Here is a 19,991-nt window from a genome sequence, read left to right as displayed (position 1 = left end):
CGTTAAGCAGTTTCTCTTTCCTTTCTCTTTTTTGTTCTAAAATGATTATTGCTTCTATAGGTAGATAACTATAGAGCTATATAAAGTTTAGATTGCTGTAAATGAGCAGAGAATTATTTCTTCTTGGAATCATCATCTGCGGTTTGTCATCTGAATGATATCATTTGCCAAACATTTACTCTGCCTTGCAACAAGTGTTTTGTTTTTACTACATAAGGGGCGACTAAAGTTATGTCTCAAAATGTTTTTCTGGTAGAGCCCCTTTCCATATCTCGAAAACCCTTCTGGGAAAATAATCATAATGGAACTTGAGTACACCAAGCAAACAAACAAACAAAAAAAATAACTGACCCAGAAACTCCTTCTGTTGTAACAATCTGGTCCCTATTGACTCTCCTCAATGTATGCTAGACCTATTATGTGAACTTTTCTTCAACATCCTTTTGGAGGTTGGGAGGAGTGGCCCTTTAAATTTGGCATACACAGTTACAGCCCTGGATGTGTATTTAGAATTATATAATGAAATAAAGGAAAAGAATGAGTCATCCTATCCTCCATGAATTTATCTAAGTCTTTTTTGAACCCTGTTATAGATTTGGCCTTCACAACATCCTCTGGCAAGGAGTTCCACAGGTTGACTGTGCATTGTGTGAAAAAATACTTCCTTTTGTTTGTTTTAAAACTGCTGCCTATTAATTTCATTTGGTGGCCCCTAGTCCTTGTGTTATGAGAAGGAGTAAATAACACTTCCTTATCTACTTTTTCCACACCAGTTATGATTTTATAGACCTCTATCATATCCTCCCTTAGTTGTCTCTTTTCCAAGCTGAAAAGTCCCAGTCGTATTTATCTCTCCTCATACATCAGCTGTTTCATACCCCAATAATTTTTGTTGGCCTTTTCTGAACCCTTTCCAATCCAATATATCTTTTTTGAGATGGGGCGACCACATCTGCACACAGTATTCAAGGTGTGGGCATACCATGGATTTATATAGAGGCCATATGATACTGTCTGTCTTATTATCTATCCCTTTCTTTATGATTCCCAACATTCTGTTTGCCTTTTTGACTGCTGCTGCACATTGAGTGGATTTTTCCAAGAACTATCAACAATGACTCCAAGATCGCTTTCTTGACTGGTAACAGCTAATTTAGACTCCATAATTTTATATGTGTAGTTGGGATTATGTTTTCCAATGTGCACTACTTTGCATTTATCAACATTGAATTTGATCTCCCATTTTGTTGCCCAGTCACCCAGTTTTGAGAGATCCTTTTGTAACTCTTTGCAGTCTCCCTGGGACTTAACATTAACTAAACACTTCAGAAAATCAAAAAGAGTTAGTTTATCTCAATGCTGGGTATAGAAGAAGGTTCAGAGGATTCTTGTTCTGAACTTGATATTCCATCCCTTGTGGAAATAACTGAAATAATTCATGATTAAATGAAGTCCCCTTTGGGCTAACAATTCAGTTCCTTAAATTTTAATTGAGAAGAGAAAATATTTTTATAGAGCTTGTTCAGTCTGATCAAATCTCTATTTTTTTTTCTGGGAAGCTTATTCAATATATAAAAAAATCATATCCATTTCACAACCTAAATTAGAGCATAACTGTTCTCTGAGCTTTCTGTAGACACAGATTAGGGCAATTTCATTCTTTCCAAGCAATAATATTTTCCTCTCACCCCACTAAAATGCTGAGGGAGCCCTAAAAAATTCAACTAAGTTAAACAGAAGGGAATAAAAGGCAAAGAGGAAAAGAGAATTTGCTTTAAACAGAAATGAGCTGTGAATCTCTGCAAATTGGGATTTGTTGGTTGAATAAAGCATGAATGGAAAGATTTGTAATTTCAGAAAGCAATCAGCTTATTCCATAACTGAGAACAACACCTTTTCATGCAGTACACATCCTCTTAAACAAGGATTGTTGCTTTTCTATTTTTTAAGATAATGGACTGTGCTATTTTGTGACAGAAAATTAAAACTAGGCACTTAAAAAAAAACATTCCTGGCTCAAAAATCAGAAATCTGAGGTCAGTTCTTCCATGTGTGATATTTGCTTATATCCTACATCAGAACTATAGGAGATATAAACAACACCTCTTTGTGTGACCCAATTATTTTGCAGGGTGCACTTCAGGCTTTTCTTTTTAGACTTGTTTTCCTTTTCTTCATGCAATCACTCCATCTTCTCCACATATCCATTCTCTTCTCTTTTCTCTATCCTTGCCACCCTACCTCCCTTGCTGAATGGTTTCCCTCTGCTTCTGAATTGAATGATTCACTTCCTCTCAGTGGTTTTTCAAAGGTTTCTGAGTTTCAATCTCTCTGATAATGAAATGCCTTGTTACTTTTGGAATCTTTTATTTAAAAAATAAGTAACTCTTTTCCCCCTAATAGTATTTGATCTCAGCAAGTAACAAAACATCACGAGGTTTGGTTAATTTGTCCTGTGCACATTTTTGTACTAGAATCGGGGTGGAAGCTGTGCGGGAACTGACATAAATGAGAAAAGCAACAGAGGTTTAAACTGATAAAAATAAGTTAAGCATTTACATGTGTGAACCACTGGGCTAGGGGCTATTATGGGGCCGATCTTTCTCAGTCTTTCTTGTTGAAGCTGTTCCACTGTGTATAAATAAATATACATTCGATCATAGAGACAGTTAGAAAGAGTACTCCCCTGAGAGGTTGGGTACCCAAGTTCAAAACTGTTCCACAACAGGCAGAGCGGGGACTTGAATCTGGTTCTTCCACATCCTGAGTGAATGCCTTAACCACTGGGCTAAAAGTTATAAGTGGGGTGGGATAAGGGGTGCTAGAATGGGGGTGGGGGGCATGGCCCTATCACTTTTTACTGGCCAGCTGAATAGGGGATTTGTGAATGCCAGTCATGTCTAAATGTTGGATTTATGTACATACGTGGCAGTTAGGCACCTAAATCCCTCTTGTGAATCCCACCCTAATTGAATTCACCATGACTGTGTTCATGCCTCTGTCAGATCTGCTCCCTGAAAATATTCTAGTGAATACATTTACTAGTAGTAATGTTTAACAAAACAGTGACTCTCTGTAGGTAAACTATGCTTATTCAACTTAAGTGGTGGGGGGTATGGAGGCTCATTGCCTGAGGGAGAGCATCAGGGGGATTGTGCCTCTGAGAGTTACAGTCCCTTCCTGGTGAGGTAGTGTAGCACATAGGCTGCATCTTGGCAGTATGCTCCACTTTACAGCACTAGGCCTACTCTGTGAATGGGCACTGAGGAGGAGAAACTTCATAGCCTCCATCCTTCATACCCTCTTTGCAGTAATGTGTACTACCTGGGACAAGCTGAGGGGGCATTCCCAGTGCTCTCTCTCTCATAGTGACTCAAATTGTGCCTAAATCTTGAATAGGGAAGTAAAGGGATGGAAAGCTACTGCTACCCCTTCCTACTTCTCCATGTGGGCACCAATGATATTGCCAAGAATGACCTTGAGCGGATCACTACAGACTACGTGGCTCTGGGAAAAAGGATAAAGGAGCTTGAGGCGCAAGTCATGTTCTCGTCCATCCTCTCTGTTGAAGGAAAAGGCCCAGGTAGGGACCATTGAATTGTGGAGATGAATGCACGGTTAGGCAGGTGGTAGGACTTTCGATTCTTTGACCATGGGATGTTGTTCTGGGAAGAAGGATTGCTAGGAAGAGATGGGATCCACCTAACGAAGAGAGGGAAGAGCATCTTCGCAGGCAGTTTCGCTAACCTAGTGAGGAGGGCTTTAAACTGGGTTCACCGGGGGATGGTGACCTAAGCCCAGAGGTAAGTGGGGAAGTGGGATACAGGGAAGAAACACAAGAAAGAGGATACAAGATGTGAAGCCTCCTGATTCATACTGAGAAAGTAGGGCAATTGACTAGTTATCTTAGGTGCATGTACATGAATGCAAGAAGCCTGGGAAACAAGCAGGAAGAATTGGAAGTCCAGGCACAATCAAGGAACTATGATGTGATTGGAATAACAGAAACTTAGTGAAGCAGTTCACATGACTGGAGCACTGTCATGGATGGGTATAAACTGTTCAGGAAGGACAGGTATAGGAGGAAAGGTGGAGGAGTTGCATTATATGTAAGAGAGCGGTATGATTGCTCAGAGCTCCAGTATGAAACTGGAGAAAAGCCTGTTGAGAGTCTTTGGGTTAAGTTTAGAGGCGAGAGCAACAAGGGTGATGTTGTGGTGGGCGTCTGCTATAGACCACCAGACCAGAAGGATGAGGTAGACAAGGCTTTCTTTGGACAACTAACTGAAGTTTCTAGATCACAGGCCCTGGTTCTAATGGGGGACTTCAATCACCCTGACATCTGCTGGAAGAGCAATACAGCAATGCACAGACAATCAAGGAAGGTTTTGGAGAGTGTTGGGGACAACTTCCTGGTACAAGTGCTTGAGGAACCAACTAGGGGCCATGCTTCTCTTGACCTGCTGCTTACAAATAGGGAAGAAGTGGTAGGGGAAGTAGAAGTGGGTGGAAACCTAGGCAGCGGTACCCATGAGATGGTTGAGTTCAGGATCCTGATAAAAGGAAGAAAGGAGAGCAGCAGAATACAGACCCTGGCCTTCAGAAAAGCAGACTTAGACTCCCTTATGGAACTGATGGGCAGGATCCCCTGGGAGGTTAATATGAGGTGGAAAGGAGTCAGGAGAGCTGACTGTATTTTAAAGAAGCCTTATTGAGGGCGCAGGAACAAACTATCCCGATGTGCAAAAAGAATAGCAAATACGGCAGGCGACCAGCTTGGCTTAACAGTGAAATCTTTGGTGAGCTTAAACTCAAAAAGGAAGCTTACAAGAAGTGGAAATTTGTATAGATGACTAGGGAGGAGTATAAAACTATTGCTAGAGCATGCAGGGGTGTAATCAGGAAGGCAAAGGCACAATTGGAGTTGCAGCTAGCAAGGGATTTGAAGGGTTTCTACAAGTATGTTAGCAACAAGAAGAAGGTCAGAGATAGTGTGCGACCCTTATTGAATGGGGGAAGCAATATAGTGACAGATGATGTGGAAAAGGCTGAAGTACTCAATGCTTTTTTTGCCTCAGTTTTCACAGACAAGGTCACTTCCCAGACTGCTGCATTGGTCAGCACAGTATGGGGAGGAGGTGAGCAGCCCTCAGTGATGAAAGAACAGGTTAAGTACTATTTAGAAAAGCTGGACATGCACAAGTCCATGGGTCCAGATCTAATGCATCCAAGGGTACTGAGGGAATTGGCTGATGTGATTGCAGAGCCATTGTCTATTATCTTTGAAAATTCGTGGTGACCAGGGGAGGTCCTGGACAATTGGATCTAAAGGCAGTTGAGGCCTGGGATTACTTTAAATCAAAACTGCAGAAGCTATCGGAAGCCTGTATCCCAAGAAAGGGGAAAAAATTCATAGGAAGGAGTTGTAGACCAAGCTGGATGAGCAAGCATCTTAGAGAGGTGATTATGAAGAAGCAGAAAGCATACAGGGAGTGGAAGATGGGAGGGATCAGCAAGGAAAGCTACCTAATTGAGGTCAGAAGATGTAGGGATAAAGTCAGAGAGGCTAAAAGTCGAGTAGAGTTGGACCTTGCAAAGGGAATTAAAACCAATAGTAAAAGGTTCTATAGCCATATAAATAAGAAGAAAACTAAGAAGGAAGAAGTGGGGCCGCTTAACACTGAGGATGGAGCGGAGGTTAAAGATAATCTAGGCATGGCCCAATATCTAAACAAATACTTTGCCTCAGTCTTTAAAAAGGCTAAAGAGGATCTTGGGGATAATGGTAGCATGACAAATGGGAAGGAGGATATAGAGGTAGATATTACCATATCAGAGGTAGAAGCGAAACTGAAACAGCTTAATGGGACTAAATCGGGGGGCCCAGATAATCTTCATCCAAGAATATTAAAGGAATTGGCACCTGAAATTGCAAGCCCATTAGCAAGAATTTTTAATGAATCTGTAAACTCAGGAATAGTACCGAATGATTGGAGAATTGCTAATATAGTTCCTATTTTTAAGAAAGGAAAAAAAAGTGATCCAGGTAACTACAGGCCAGTTAGTTTGACATCTGTAGTATGCAAGGTCCTGGAAAAAATTTTGAAGGAGAAATTAGTTAAGGACATTGAAGTCAATGGTAAATGGGACAAAATACAACATGGTTTTACAAAAGGTAGATCGTGCCAAACCAACCTAATCTCCTTTTTTGAAAAAGTAACAGATTTTTTAGATAAAGGAAATGCAGTGGATCTAATTTACCTAGATTTCAGTAAGGCATTTGATACCGTGCCACATGGGGAATTATTAGTTAAATTGGAGAAGATGGGGATCAATATGAACATCAGAAGGTGGATAAGGAATTGGTTAAAGGGGAGACTGCAACGGGTCCTACTGAAAGGCGAACTGTCAGGTTGGAGGGAGGTTACCAGTGGAGTTCCTCAGGGATCGGTTTTGGGACCAATCTTATTTAATCTTTTTGTTACTGACCTTGGCACAAAAAGTGGGAGTGTGCTAATAAAGTTTGCAGATGATACAAAGCTGGGAGGTGTTGCCAATTCGGAGAAGGATCGGGATATTATACAGGAGGATCTGGATGACCTTGTAAACTGGAGTAATAGTAATAGGATGAAATTTAATAGTGAGAAGTGTAAGGTTATGCATTTAGGGATTAATAACAAGAATTTTAGTTATAAGTTGGGGACGCATCAATTAGAAGTAACGGAAGAGGAGAAGGACCTTGGAGTATTGGTTGATCATAGGATGACTATGAGCTGCCAATGTGATATGGCTGTGAAAAAAGCTAATGTGGTTTTGGGATGCATCAGGAGAGGCATTTCAAGTAGGGATAAGGAGGTTTTAGTACCGTTATACAAGGCACTGGTGAGACCTCACCTAGAATACTGTGTGCAGTTCTGGTCTCCCATGTTTAAAAAGGATGAATTCAAACTGGAGCAGGTACAGAGAAGGGCTACTAGGATGATCCGAGGAATGGAAAACTTGTCTTATGAAAGGAGACTTAAGGAGCTTGGCTTGTTTAGCCTAACTAAAAGAAGGTTGAGGGGAGATATGATTGCTCTCTATAAATATATCAGAGGGATAAATATAGAAGAGGGAGAGGAATTATTTAAGCTCAGCACCAATGTGGACACAAGAACAAATGGGTATAAACTGGCCACCAGGAAGTTTAGACTTGAAATCAGACGAAGTTTTTAACCATCAGAGGAGTGAAGTTTTGGAATAACCTTCCAAGGGAAGCAGTGGGGGCAAAAGATCTATCTGGTTTTAAGATTCTACTCGATAAGTTTATGGAGGAGATGGTATGATGGGATAATGGGATTTTGGTAAGTAATTGATCTTTAAATATTCAGGGTAAATAGGCCAAATCCCCTGAGATGGGATATTAGATGGATGGGATCTGATTTACTATAGAAAATTCTTTCCTGGGTATCTGGCTGGTGAATCTTGCCCATGTGCTCAGGGTTTGGCTGATTGCCATGTTTGGGGTCAGGAGGGAGTTTTCCTCCAGGGCAGATTGGAGAGGCCCTGGAGGTTTTTTTGCCTTCCTCTGTAGCATGGGGCATGGTTGACTGGAGGGAGGCTTCTCTGCTCCTTGAAGTTTTGAACCATGATTTGAGGACTTCAATAGCTCAGACATGGGTGAGGTTTTTCATAGGAGTGGTGGGTGACATTCTGTGGCCTGCGCTGTGCAGGAGGTCGGACTAGATGATCAGAGTGGTCCCTTCTGACCTTAGTATCTATGAATCTATGAATTGGAAAAAGGCAGATATAGTGCCCATATTTAAAAAAAGGAAAGAAAGAGAACCTCGGGAACTATAGACCGGTCAGCCTCACTTCAGTCCACACCAAAACCATGGAGCAGGTCCTTAAGGAATCCATTTTGAAGCACTTGGAGGAGAGGAAGGTGATCAGGAACAGTCAACATGGATTCACCAAGGGCAAGTCATGCCTGACCAACCTGATTGCCTTCTATGATGAGATAACTGGCTCTGTGAATATGGGAAAAGTGGTGGATGTGATATATCTTGACTTTAGCAAAGCTTTTGATACAGTCTCCCACAGTATTCTTGCCAGCAAGTTAAAGAAGTATGGATTGGATGAATGAATTATAAAATGGATAGAAAGCTGGCTAGATTGTCGGGCTCAACGGGAAGTGATCAGCGGTTTAATGTTTAATTGGCAGCTGGTATCAAGCGGAGTGCCCCAGGGGTCGGTCCTGGGGCCGTTTTTGTTCAACATATTTATTAATGATCTGGATGATGGGATGGATTACAAGTTCACAGATGATACCAAGCTGGGGGGAGAGGTAGGTAAGATGGAGTGTAGGGATAGGGTTCAGAGTGACTTTGACAAATTGGAGGATTGGGCCAAAAGACATCTGATGAGGTTCAACAAGGACAAGTGCAGAGTCCTGGACTTATGAAGGAAGAACCCCATGCACCGCTACTGGCTGGGGACCAACTGTCTAAGTGGCAGTTCTGCAGAAAAGGACCTGGGGATTACAGTGGACGAGAAGCTGGATATGAGGCAGCAGTGTGCCCTCATTGCCAAGAAGGCCAATGGCATATTGGACTGTATCAGTAGGAGCATTGCCAGCAGATAGAGGGAAGTGATTATTCCCCTCTATTCAGCACTGGTGAGGCCACACCTGGAGTATTGTGTCCAATTTTGGTCCCCCCACTACAGATGGGATGTGGACAAATTGGAGAGTCTAGAGGAGGGCAATGAAAATGATTAGAGGGCTGGGGCACATAACTTATGAGGAGAGGCTGAGGGATGAGAAGAGTGAGGGGGTTTCAATAGCAGCCTTCAACTACTTGAAGGGGGGTTCCAAAGAGGATGGAACTAGGCTGTTCTTAGTGGTGGCAGATGACAGAACAAGAAGCAATGGTCTTAAATTGCAGTGGGGGAGGTCTAGGTTGGATATTAGGAAACACTATTTCACTAGGAGGGTGGTGAAGCACTGGAATGCGTTACCTAGGGAAATGGTAGAATCTCCATTCTTAGAGGTTTTTAAGGCCTGGCTTGACAAAGCCCTGCCTGGGATGATTTAGTTGGGGTTGGTCCTTCTTTGAGCAGGGATTGGACTAGATGACCTCCTGAGGTCTCTTCCAACCCTAATATTCTATGATTCTATGAAAGCTCCTAGTACCTGGCCCAATCTGGCCTTATCTGAATAGCGGTGAATATAGGTGGAAGGCAAATTTTAAAATGCATTTTCTATGTTTATTTGTGATGGATACCTGTTTCTAATGGCTATAATCATCCAGTCAGGAAGCAGAAACCTACCATGTGACTGAAGATCTTGGTGCTTCAGGTTCTGCTGATTGAGAGTTGTTGCACCAATGATTTTAAATTAGCTTCAGCCAGCCTAATTAGGCCCTAATGGCTGCTAGCATCCATGAGATGTTTGTGGTGGATCCATTCTCTCTCTACTCAAAGCCACAGTTGTTATTTCTCCACTTCAGATAAGGGGAAGAAAAATCAAGCTTAACTTAAATCAGTTCTTTTTTATGGGGAACTATTTTTTTCCTCCAAATTTTTGATGAGCTGCAGCCATGTTACATCACTCTGTTAATCCCTTAAGAAGGGAAATGCAAATAGTTTTCTTTCAGCCTCTAGGAAAGGTGAAGATCATTATTTACTATTTTTTATTTGGAGGTGATTCAGAGATAGAGGAAGAAGGTTCACTAACAACCTTTCACATTCCATACATACCATATTCAATCGCATGTATATGCCAGATTAAAAAACATTCCTGTTGTCCCCCACACAAGACATACTTAGGATTTTGGACAGAGCAGGAAGGGAATGGCTCTCTCCTGCTTTCCCTTTAGGAGCTCCACTCTTTGGCATCCCTAAACTGCAAACAGGAAATGTTCAAAACTGTGATCAGGACCCCAGTTTGCTAGCCACTGACAAACACATAGTAAGAGACAGTCTTTTCCCTGAGGAGATTCCTATCCAAACAGGAAGACAGAGAGAGTAAAAGAGGTGAAGTGATTTGCCCAAACTGTAGGAAGAACCAGGAACAGAACCCACATCTGCTTACTAACAGTTCAGTGCTCTAGCCCCTAGACCTTGTAGCCATCCTCTGAACTCCTTTCACCTGTCAATTCAAAATTAAAGGAAACAAAAAAACATTCCTAAAATGTATTACAATGTATTGAGCTAGCTCTGCGTAGAGCACATTATGGGTTTCCACTATGATATACTACTCGGATCTTTATGTGGAATTGTTCAAAGTGGAATAGGATTTTAGAGTGGTAACATAGTTGTATACAAATGACATGCTTAGACTTTTAGGTGTGGGTAATTACAATCCATCAGTGGACATATCTAATAAGGTGTTTGGCAAGGAAAATTATTCAGCCACATTTCAATTTTAAAGGTGTTAATGACCACATCTGGTATGTAAAGAACCTGTCTTAGTGCTGTGGAAATTAAAAATTGATCCTTGGAAACTTTTTAGCTGCTTATTCTTATGAGATTTTCACAGCATAGATTACTAAAAAAAGGAATATTTAGATAATAAATCCTTGTGGATTCTACACCTGTTCCCACCAGATGCAGAAAAATCCATTTGCCTTTGGGGCATAGCAGTCTTCCCAGGAGTTTACCACCAGGAATCTTGTGAATCTAGATGTCTGTATTTAAAAATAAAATAAAATCTAGCCCTTATAGTTGTGAAAATAACATTCTAACCATGAGCCAAATGTAAAGCAATGTAATATGCAGTCTTCTGAAGTCTGAAGATGGCTCCAGTGCCTTTGCTGCTCTTCACAGCTGTCCCAAACTGCAATAGAAAGAAACTTTGTGTGCCTTATCAATTGTGAATTTTACAAGCTGATGGGGAGGTGGGGGGAGAGAATGTCTGGGCCCTTCAGGAAATGAAATGTTGAGGATACAATAACCACATGAAACAAGGTATCATTTTTAGCACAATTTCATGAAAAAGGCACCAAGTTTGACAAGCTGTACTTAAAACTTTTGATATTTAAAATAAACAGCCTCACCAATAGTGAAATAATTTGTTATATGGTACACCAATACAGGTAAGTTTTTTGTCCCATGACCAGCATAGGCATGTGCTACATATTGTGCACACTCACATCATTCTTGAAATAAAATCTAAACAGAAGAATAAACAAAAAACAGACTGCAAGAAAGAGAAGAATCAACAACAGAAACCATTTTTTACAAAAGGAAAAGGTAAACCCTATGGGGCTATTGTTCTCAAGCTGCTCTGCCGGATGCTGAGCTTTTTAGAAATATATGCATACAGGGGCCAATCCTGCACCCACCCCCATGTGGAACACACATGGAGGTCAATTAGCTTGAGTTAATTGACATAATTGTAAATGCCAGCCTAGGCCCTTGGCAAATAGTTGTTCCTGGTTTGGGCTAAACTAGCATTTACAATTGTGTAAGTTAAAAACTGAGTTCATTAGCAATCCACTAACCCAATTTCAAACACAGCCGAAACACTAATCTAGACAGGGCCTATGAGAATTCTGTTTGCAGGACTGGGCCATGTGTTTCTCAGCTGATTTGCATCCAAACTGGCATTTCCCACTCTAGTGACGGAAGAATAGTTGGAACTGTATACAGCATATTAAATGTGTTGGCAGAGGCTGTAAATTGGATGAGATTGTATTTGATGGGTTAAGTGCAGGAAGGGTTGCCAGATCTGGTTATAAATATGTATCTTTCTGAATTTCTCCACAGATAATGAGAAACATGTCAATGAGTGATGAAATTTAGATTTCCAATTATTGTAACAACAATAAACTGGAATTTCTGGGTATATTTCTTACAAATGCTTCACCATTTGTAGTTACAAGAGTAGGTGGAGAGGAGTTAGTTGAAGGGGATTCCTGGCTGAATAGAAAACTAGCCTGCTCAAAATTCCAGTCAGAACAGGAAGACTTATGTTCAGGTCTTTTTCATTAGAAATTAATTCACTTTCATGTTGCTTTCCTCTGGCTGTTGTTTTTTATCGGAAGAAAGTTATTGTGTGAGATTCTGATGGAAGGAATCTGCAAATCTAGTTTACCTGTGACACTGCAATAAAAACACATTTAAACTCTCTCTAATTTTTAATGCATTTAAGGACCAAATGAAGGTAACCATCAGTTCCTGGAATGACACTAGAAGGATAGCAATCAATCATTATGAGGGGATAGAAAGTGACAGTTCTCCCATGAGACTGTCTAGCTTAAAGTTTTCATGCATTTCAAAGGAAATTTGAAGAGCTCAGGTGCTGGAGAAAGCACACTAATTCCTAAGATTGAGGAGGATTTTTTTAAAATATAGATTTGCCCATTTTAAGATTAATTGCAATGTAGAAGGCCAAATGCAAAATAATTCTGACTTCTTACACTAGATAATTAGGGCTTGATTGTGCAGCTGTGAATTAGAGGTGGTACAGCACATCAGAAGGAGCTCCAGAAAGCATTGTGCCTGCTTCATGCACATTTCCTCCTGGACTTCTCCTTGAAGAAAGTGCTACCCTCTGTGTCTGACCTAGTGCTTAGTTTGCAATGAAAGAAGTGCCAGGGCTCAAGCTATTTTTTCACTTTCATAACCAATGAAGCAAGCCCAGACGTCTTGGGGCTATGAACTGCCAAGCCTAGAGGTGCCAGGGCTCAGTCCTGGCAAGCCCTGGCACAAATTGCTCACTGGACTGACCATTGTGGTGAATCCCTCTCCCCTGGATTACCAGAACTGCCACTTACTCATTTCTCTTAAATGGAAGAGCATACTGCCTCCAGGGAGAGAAGCTTGGCTCAGTGACTTGGCTGACCTGGCACCTAAAGAATTGGTAATGTTTCAGAGAGGAGGGAAGCAAGACAAATTTGAAAAGATTTGTTTTAATTTTTAAGAAACCTTTGTTTCATTCCTAGTAAATGGAAATTGAGAGATTGTTCTTCTTTCCGCTCCTTGCTTCCTTTTCTTTCTCTCCTTCCCATTCCTTGATTATTTTTTGTTCTATTTTTTTTTTGTTCTTCACTTATTTCTGTACATTTTTCCCCCAATTATATATATAATAAAGACCACCACTGTTTTTGGCTCAGTGCAGGGAGGTGAAATAACAGAGGAACAAGAGATTAGAAAGAAGTTCATTGAACCCTTTCATTTTCTTGCATGCTCATTAAGAGGCCAGGCACAATCTGACCCTTTGTAGACTGCACTGAAAACCCAAGACCTTGCCAGAAGTATTTCCTCTCACTGTTTGGTTTAGAGTTATGATGAGCAAAAAGCAAAGCAGACAGTAGTGAGGTTTATCAAGAATGTGAGTAGAAAGGAGAGCTCTTCCATTAAGAGAGATGCTGAATAGAAGCACCTTTCCTTTGTGTTTTGTTGATACAATATTATGGAGTGACTAGCTGAGACTGCGGGAAACCGGGGTGAAAAAAGTCAAAGGCCTGATCCTGCTTCCACTGAAGTCAATAGCAGATTAGCCACTAACTTCAAGGGAACAAGACAAGGCCCTTAGAGAAAGATTCCCATCCAGTATGGGATTTGATATATTCTGATAAAGATGGCAGAAAGGGTGCATCATCCCAGGAACTTTTCATCTCTACCTCTCAAACACTGGATACCTTAACTTCAGGATCTGTGCTATAGCACACAAAATGAGGATCTTTTTGGTACTGTCAGGACAAAGAGACTATGCTATTCTTAGAATTTTTATAGTGCTGTTTGGGCTAGTAACTCTTAAGTGAAAAGATTGATGTTGAAACAATTGAACAATTATCTTTTACTGACACCTTGTAGGAGGTCCCGCACTCAGCATGCACAAAGTGATGGGGAAGAGGAGGTATGGGTGGGGGTGGATACAAATCACGAGAATTATACAGAGTGCAGAAACATACTAACTAATTAGAGATCCAAACACCAGAGATGCATATTTAGCACAGTGCCATGCTTTTTCTAGTTATTCTGTGACAGGATGAGTTGGATCCGTACACAGCGATCCTGTTACTTTGGGTGACCAGCTAATCAGTCTGTTTGACCCACATAGATATTAGGTCTAGGTAAATGTGTTTTGAAATGATGCCAAAAAGTGTTTAAAGTTATATATGTTTTGAAATCTCCATAGCTGGTTTAATATTTAGTTCTGTTTGATTTGTAATTCCACACAAATAGATTATACAAACTCATATATGTTGTTCCTCAATTGATTTTTTTAAAATATATCAGAAATGGTGTGCTTTCTAGGGTTGATATTTTGCAGAATGTCTACTTTTTAAATACATGCATTGAAACGTGCTGCATTCATTTGTGCTGGTCCGGGATTCCTGCAAAGTATTTAGGTTCCGGTCTGGACAATGGACTGAATCGATGTGCCAGAGAGGACAGAAACAATGGCAATGTAAGTCAAACATAGCTGGAACTAGAACCCTGGCCCTCAAATTCCAAAAATATAGGTTTCTGCCACTTGTGTTAATAGAAAAATGGGAAAATAGCACCACCTTATTTATCCTCTTTGTGGGCCAGGCAGGAGATGTGACTCTGTAATTGTCATACACTCCATACACAACTATAATCATGGAGAGTCCCAGCAGGAAGATGCAGGGCCTGAGAGATTTAAGAATGGCAAAATCCTGTTCAATGATAGCCACTATTCAGAGTACAGAAGGGCCACGCTTTCCATTTCCATCACTGGTCACTATTTCTCCTCTAAAACTGATACCTGACAGCTTTCTTCTTTAACATTTAAATTATATATTTTAAAATATTACTATAAGCATTGACTTGCAGTTCACCTCCTTAGATACTAAAGCTCACCTCCGGAAAACAACTCCATTGATTACCTTTCTCTTATCTGGTAATTATATTCCAAACATCCAGAAGTCTGCCTCCCACTGCCTAAAAATAAAGGGGAAATCCTTCCTCAAAACAGTGTTTGGCAAATAAAATGTTACATAATATGAAAAAAGCTACAAGATTCACACCAGTAATAGTGATGTAAGCCATGAACCAATCAGTGTAGTGCTGTGTCCCCCTTTAGGGGTGGTCACGTAGAGACTGAAGTTCCCGCTTCAGCCTCAGCTCAGTATGCATATTAATATGGAGAGGTTCAATCTCCACTGCCAACAACTTACCCAGTGGTTTCAGCATTACAGTGCAGTTTCCAAGGTTAATTACTAGGGCTGTCAATTAATCACAGTTAAATCATGTGATTGGTGCAAAACAAATAGATAAAAATAGTTGTGATTTATCACACTATTTAACAATAATAGAATACCAATTTAAATGTATTATACATATTTTTGATGCTTTTCTACATTTTCAAATATATTCATTTGAATTACAACAAAGCATGCAATGCTCACTTTATATTATTATTTATTATTACAAATATTTGCACTGTAAAAAAGATAAACAAAAGAAATAGTATTTTTAATTAACTTCATGCAAGTCGACTCAGTCGTACTTCTTGTTCAGTGACCCGCTACGACAACAAGTTTTGTTTACACTTACAGGAGATAATGCTGCCCGCTTCTTATTCCAATGTTACCTGAAAGTGAGAATAGGCATTCACATGGCACTGTTCTACCAAGAGTTGCAAGGTATTTATGTGCCAGATATGTATCTGTATCTGCAAAAAGAAAAGGAGTACTTGTGGCACCTTAGAGAGTAACAAATTTATTTGAGCATAAGCTTTTGTGAGCTTCATCGGATGCATTCAGTGGAAAATACGGTGAGGAGATTTATATACATAGAGAACATGAAACAATGGGTGTTACCATACACACTCATAGACTCAGACTCATAGACTTTAAGGTCAGAAGGGACCATCATGATCATCTAGTCTGATCTCCTGCACATTATAATGAGAGTGATCAGGTAAGGTGAGCTATTACCAGTAGGAGAGCGGGGGGAAAAAATCTTTCGTAGTGATAATCAAGGTGGGCCATTTCCAGCAGTTGACAAGAATATCTGAGGAACAGTGGGGGAGGAGGGATTAAACACGGGGAAATAGTTTTACTTTGTGTAATGACCCATCCACTCTCAGTCTTTATTCAAGCCTAAGTTAATTGTATCCAGTTTTCAAATTAATTCCAATTCAGCAGTCTCTCGCTGGAGTCTGTTTTTGAAGTTTTTTTGTTGAAGGATAGCCACCCTCAGGTCTGTAATCGAGTGAGCAAAGAGATTAAATTGTTCTCCGCTGGTTTTTGAATGTTATAATTCTTGATGTCTGATTTGTGTCCATTCATTCTTTTATGTAGAGACTGTCCAGTTTGATCAATGTACATGGCAGAGGGGCATTGCTGGCACATGATGGCATATATCACATTGGTAGATGCGCAGGTGAACGAGCCTCTGATCTTGTGGCTGATGTGATTAGGCCCTATGATGGTGTCCCCTGAATAGATATGTGGACCCAGTTGCAACGGGCTTTGTTGCAAGGATAGGTTCCTGGGTTAATATTTTTGTTGTGTGGTGTGTGGTTGCTGGTGAGTATTTGCTTCAGGTTGGGGGGCTGTCTGTAAGCAAGGACTGGCCTGTCTCCCAAGATCTGTAAGAGTGATGGGTCGTCCTTCAGGATAGGTTGTAGATCCTTGATGATGCATTGGAGAGATTTTAGTTGGGGGCTGAAGGTGACGGCTAGTGGCGTTCTGTTATTTTCTTGGGCATGTCCTGTAGTAGGTAACTTCTGGGTACTCTTCTGGCTCTGTCAATCTGTTTCTTCACTTTAGCAGGTGGGTATTGTAGTTGTAAGAATGCTTGATAAAGATCTTGTAAGTGTTTGTGTCTGTCTGAGGGGTTGGAGCAAATGCAGTTGTATCAAAGAGCTTGGCTGTAGACAATGGATCGTGTGGTGTGATCTGGATGAAAGCTGGAGGCATGTAGATAGGCATAGTGGTCAGGTTTCCGGTATAGGATGGTGTTTATGTAACCATCGCTTATTAGCACCGTAGTGTCCAGGAAGTGGATCTCTTGTGTGGACTGATCCAGGCTGAGGTTGATGGTGGGATGGAAATTGTTTAAATCATGGTGGAATTCTGCAAGGGCTTCTTTTCCGTGGTCCAGATAATGAAGATGTCATCAATGTAGCGCAAGTAGAGTAGGGACATTAGGGGACGAGAGCTGAGGAAGTGTTGTTCTAAGTCAGCCATAAAAATGTTGGCATACTGTGGGGCATGCGGGTACCCATAGCAGTGCTGCTGATTTGAATGTATACATTGTCCCCAAATGTGAAATAGTTATGGGTGAGGACATAAAAGAATAAATGGACACAAATCAGACGTCAAGAATTTTAACATTCAAAAACCAGCAGAGAACACTTTAATCTCTTTGGTCACTCGATTACAGACCTAAAAGTTGCAATTCTTCAACAAAAAAAAACTTCAGAAACAGATTCCAAGGAGAGACTGCTGAATTGGATAAAGACTGGGAGTGGATGGGTCATTACACAAAGTAAAACTATTTCCCCATGTTTATTCCCTCCCCCGCATGGTTCCTCAGATGTTCTTGTCAACTGCTGGAAAGGCCCATCTTGGTTATCACTACAAAAGATTTTCCCTCCTGCTCTCCTGCTGGTAATAGCTCACCTTACCTGATCACTCTCGTTACAGTATGTATGGTAACACCTATTGTTTCACGTTCTCTGTGTATATAAATCTCCCCACTGTATTTTCCACTGAATGTATCCGATGAAGTGAGTGTAGCTCATGGAAGCTTATGCTCAACTAAATTTGATACTCTCTAAGGTGCCACAAGTACTCCTGTTCTTTTTGTCTATTGAGTAGATTAGAGTTCCTTTGTTAAGCACCTGGGATTTATCACAATGCACACTGGGTGTGTGATTGCTTAGCTGAATTAACCAGCTGTGTGAGCTATTTATTGCTCCCTTTTAAGGGTAATAAGATTTTTATCCGTGCCACTAAAGTGGCTGATAAAATTATTAGAATATGCCTCTCTTGTAATGATTCTGGAGTAAATTTGTGGCTTCTCAAAGGCCAGAGAAAGTGCCTTTATGCCCAGGCAAGCAGTCAGGAATTTGGAGAAACCAGTCTCTGGGGGGAGCCCCCAATCATGGACATGCCGAAAAAAAATGTAGGGCTCATCTTTATGAATAAATTGCATGGATTTAACTTAAATCAGTTTTTTAACTGATTTAGTTAAGTGTTGTAAAGCTGTGTGTGGACACTTGCTTTTTAGTTTAAGCATGACTTGCTTGATTTAAATAGATTCCTCAGCCTGTAAGCTAAAGTGAAAAAAAGACACTCTCCAAATGAAATAAGTGTCTGTAGAGCCTTTTTCAATAGTTTAAATAAATCAATCAGTTTAAAATCACAGTTTAAGTTCAGCCGCTGCAACTTTCTCACGTTCACAAGTCCTTAAAAATGAACAGCTGTGCCTCTCTGTATATATTCCCTCATGCAACGATATTACACTGCTGCAGAATACAATGAAGGAAGAAATCAGCTTGAAATGGAGCTGATTTATATTTTCCATGCTGATGCTCAGAAGCAGGATGTAAGCATAAAGTACAGACAAAGGCAGGCTGGAACGTTTCAGTAACGTGCTATATGCTTTTATAGCCTGTCACTTAAACTCTCTGGCCAAAATGTTAAAACTTGGATTCCTGAAATTAGGCACCTAAATCCATATGTAGACACTTAAAGGAAAGGCCTGATTGTTCTGAGTTGGTGAGAACCTGCAACTTCTTTTCACATGAATGGGAAAGCTACAAATGCTCAGCTGCTTTTGAAAAATGGATGACTAAAAACTGAATATTTCTTCCTCCAGTTGGCTCCTCTTATACACCATTGTGTGAGGGGAGGAAAGCTGATAAGATAACCCTTAGCTCATCAGGAATTACATGGTGCCCTGCATCCTATTATATTGTAGTTTCCAGCAATGATTATGTTAAAAGAAAAATATATATTTTTTCTAGCTATAGTGAGTATGTCATATGTATTAAGGGCATAAAATCCACCCAAAAGCTAGGTCAGGTCAAATAGGGGACTTATGTATGATGTATCTGCATTTGTAACCCACTGGTGACTGTATAATACAGTCTCTTCCCCTCTGACCGCAGAGCCCAATCCTCAGAGGATATGAGTGTTATAGCCACATATTGAAAACTTTAGCTCAAGATATAGCAGCTTGTGATTTTTAGTTCTGAAAGACACAGTTCAGTTCCTGGTTTGTTGTCCAAAATGGCAGCTGTCACATATGTGTGAGTGTATATATAATTTGGTTTCAGAATAGCAGCTGTGTTAGTCTGTATTTGCAAAAAGAAAAGGAGTACTTGTGGCACCTTAGAGACTAACAAATTTATTTGAGCATAAGCTTTCGTGAGCTACAGTTGCATCCGATGAAGTGAGCTGTAGCTCACGAAAGCTTATGCTCAAATAAATTTGTTAGTCTCTAAGGTGCCACAAGTCCTCCTTTTCTTTTTATATATAGATAGATATAGTTATTTGTGTTATTCACACTACCTTTTTTTATTTATGTTTCTTTTTCTTATATGATACTTTTTTCACATTTTGTCCCAATATTTTCTCAACCCTTTCCATGACCCATGGATGAGGCTAAAATATTGCTGCCCATTATTTCACCCAAGAGCAAGAAGTAAAATCTTGCTGATCCCATCTCTTGTAAACTGCATAAGATTGGTGCTGAATTTGACAAGCAGGCAAAACTTCAAGAAAATGCATTGGATGCAGTATCCAAGTTCTCAGAGCCATAGATGCTTGTGTTTGCTCAAAATCATCAGCTAGAGTAATGATTTCATCCACAGTTTTCACCACTTTGTCCCATAAACACTGTTTCACATCATCTCTACCTATATCCAGGAAATGTTCCTGAACAAGAAGGTCACACATTCCTTCAAAGCTTGTGACACCTTTTTTCCCTTTACCTACTTTTCCATCAAATCTTTCATTTGTTTTACATAGGCCACATTACTCATCCCATCTGCTAAGGCTTCTGAATTTTACTCTATATGT

The sequence above is a fragment of the Dermochelys coriacea genome, chromosome 2 (genome assembly GCF_009764565.3).
Source record: "Dermochelys coriacea isolate rDerCor1 chromosome 2, rDerCor1.pri.v4, whole genome shotgun sequence".
In the NCBI taxonomy this organism is placed as follows: domain Eukaryota; kingdom Metazoa; phylum Chordata; order Testudines; family Dermochelyidae; genus Dermochelys; species Dermochelys coriacea.
Note: the sequence above shows the minus strand (reverse complement) of the source record.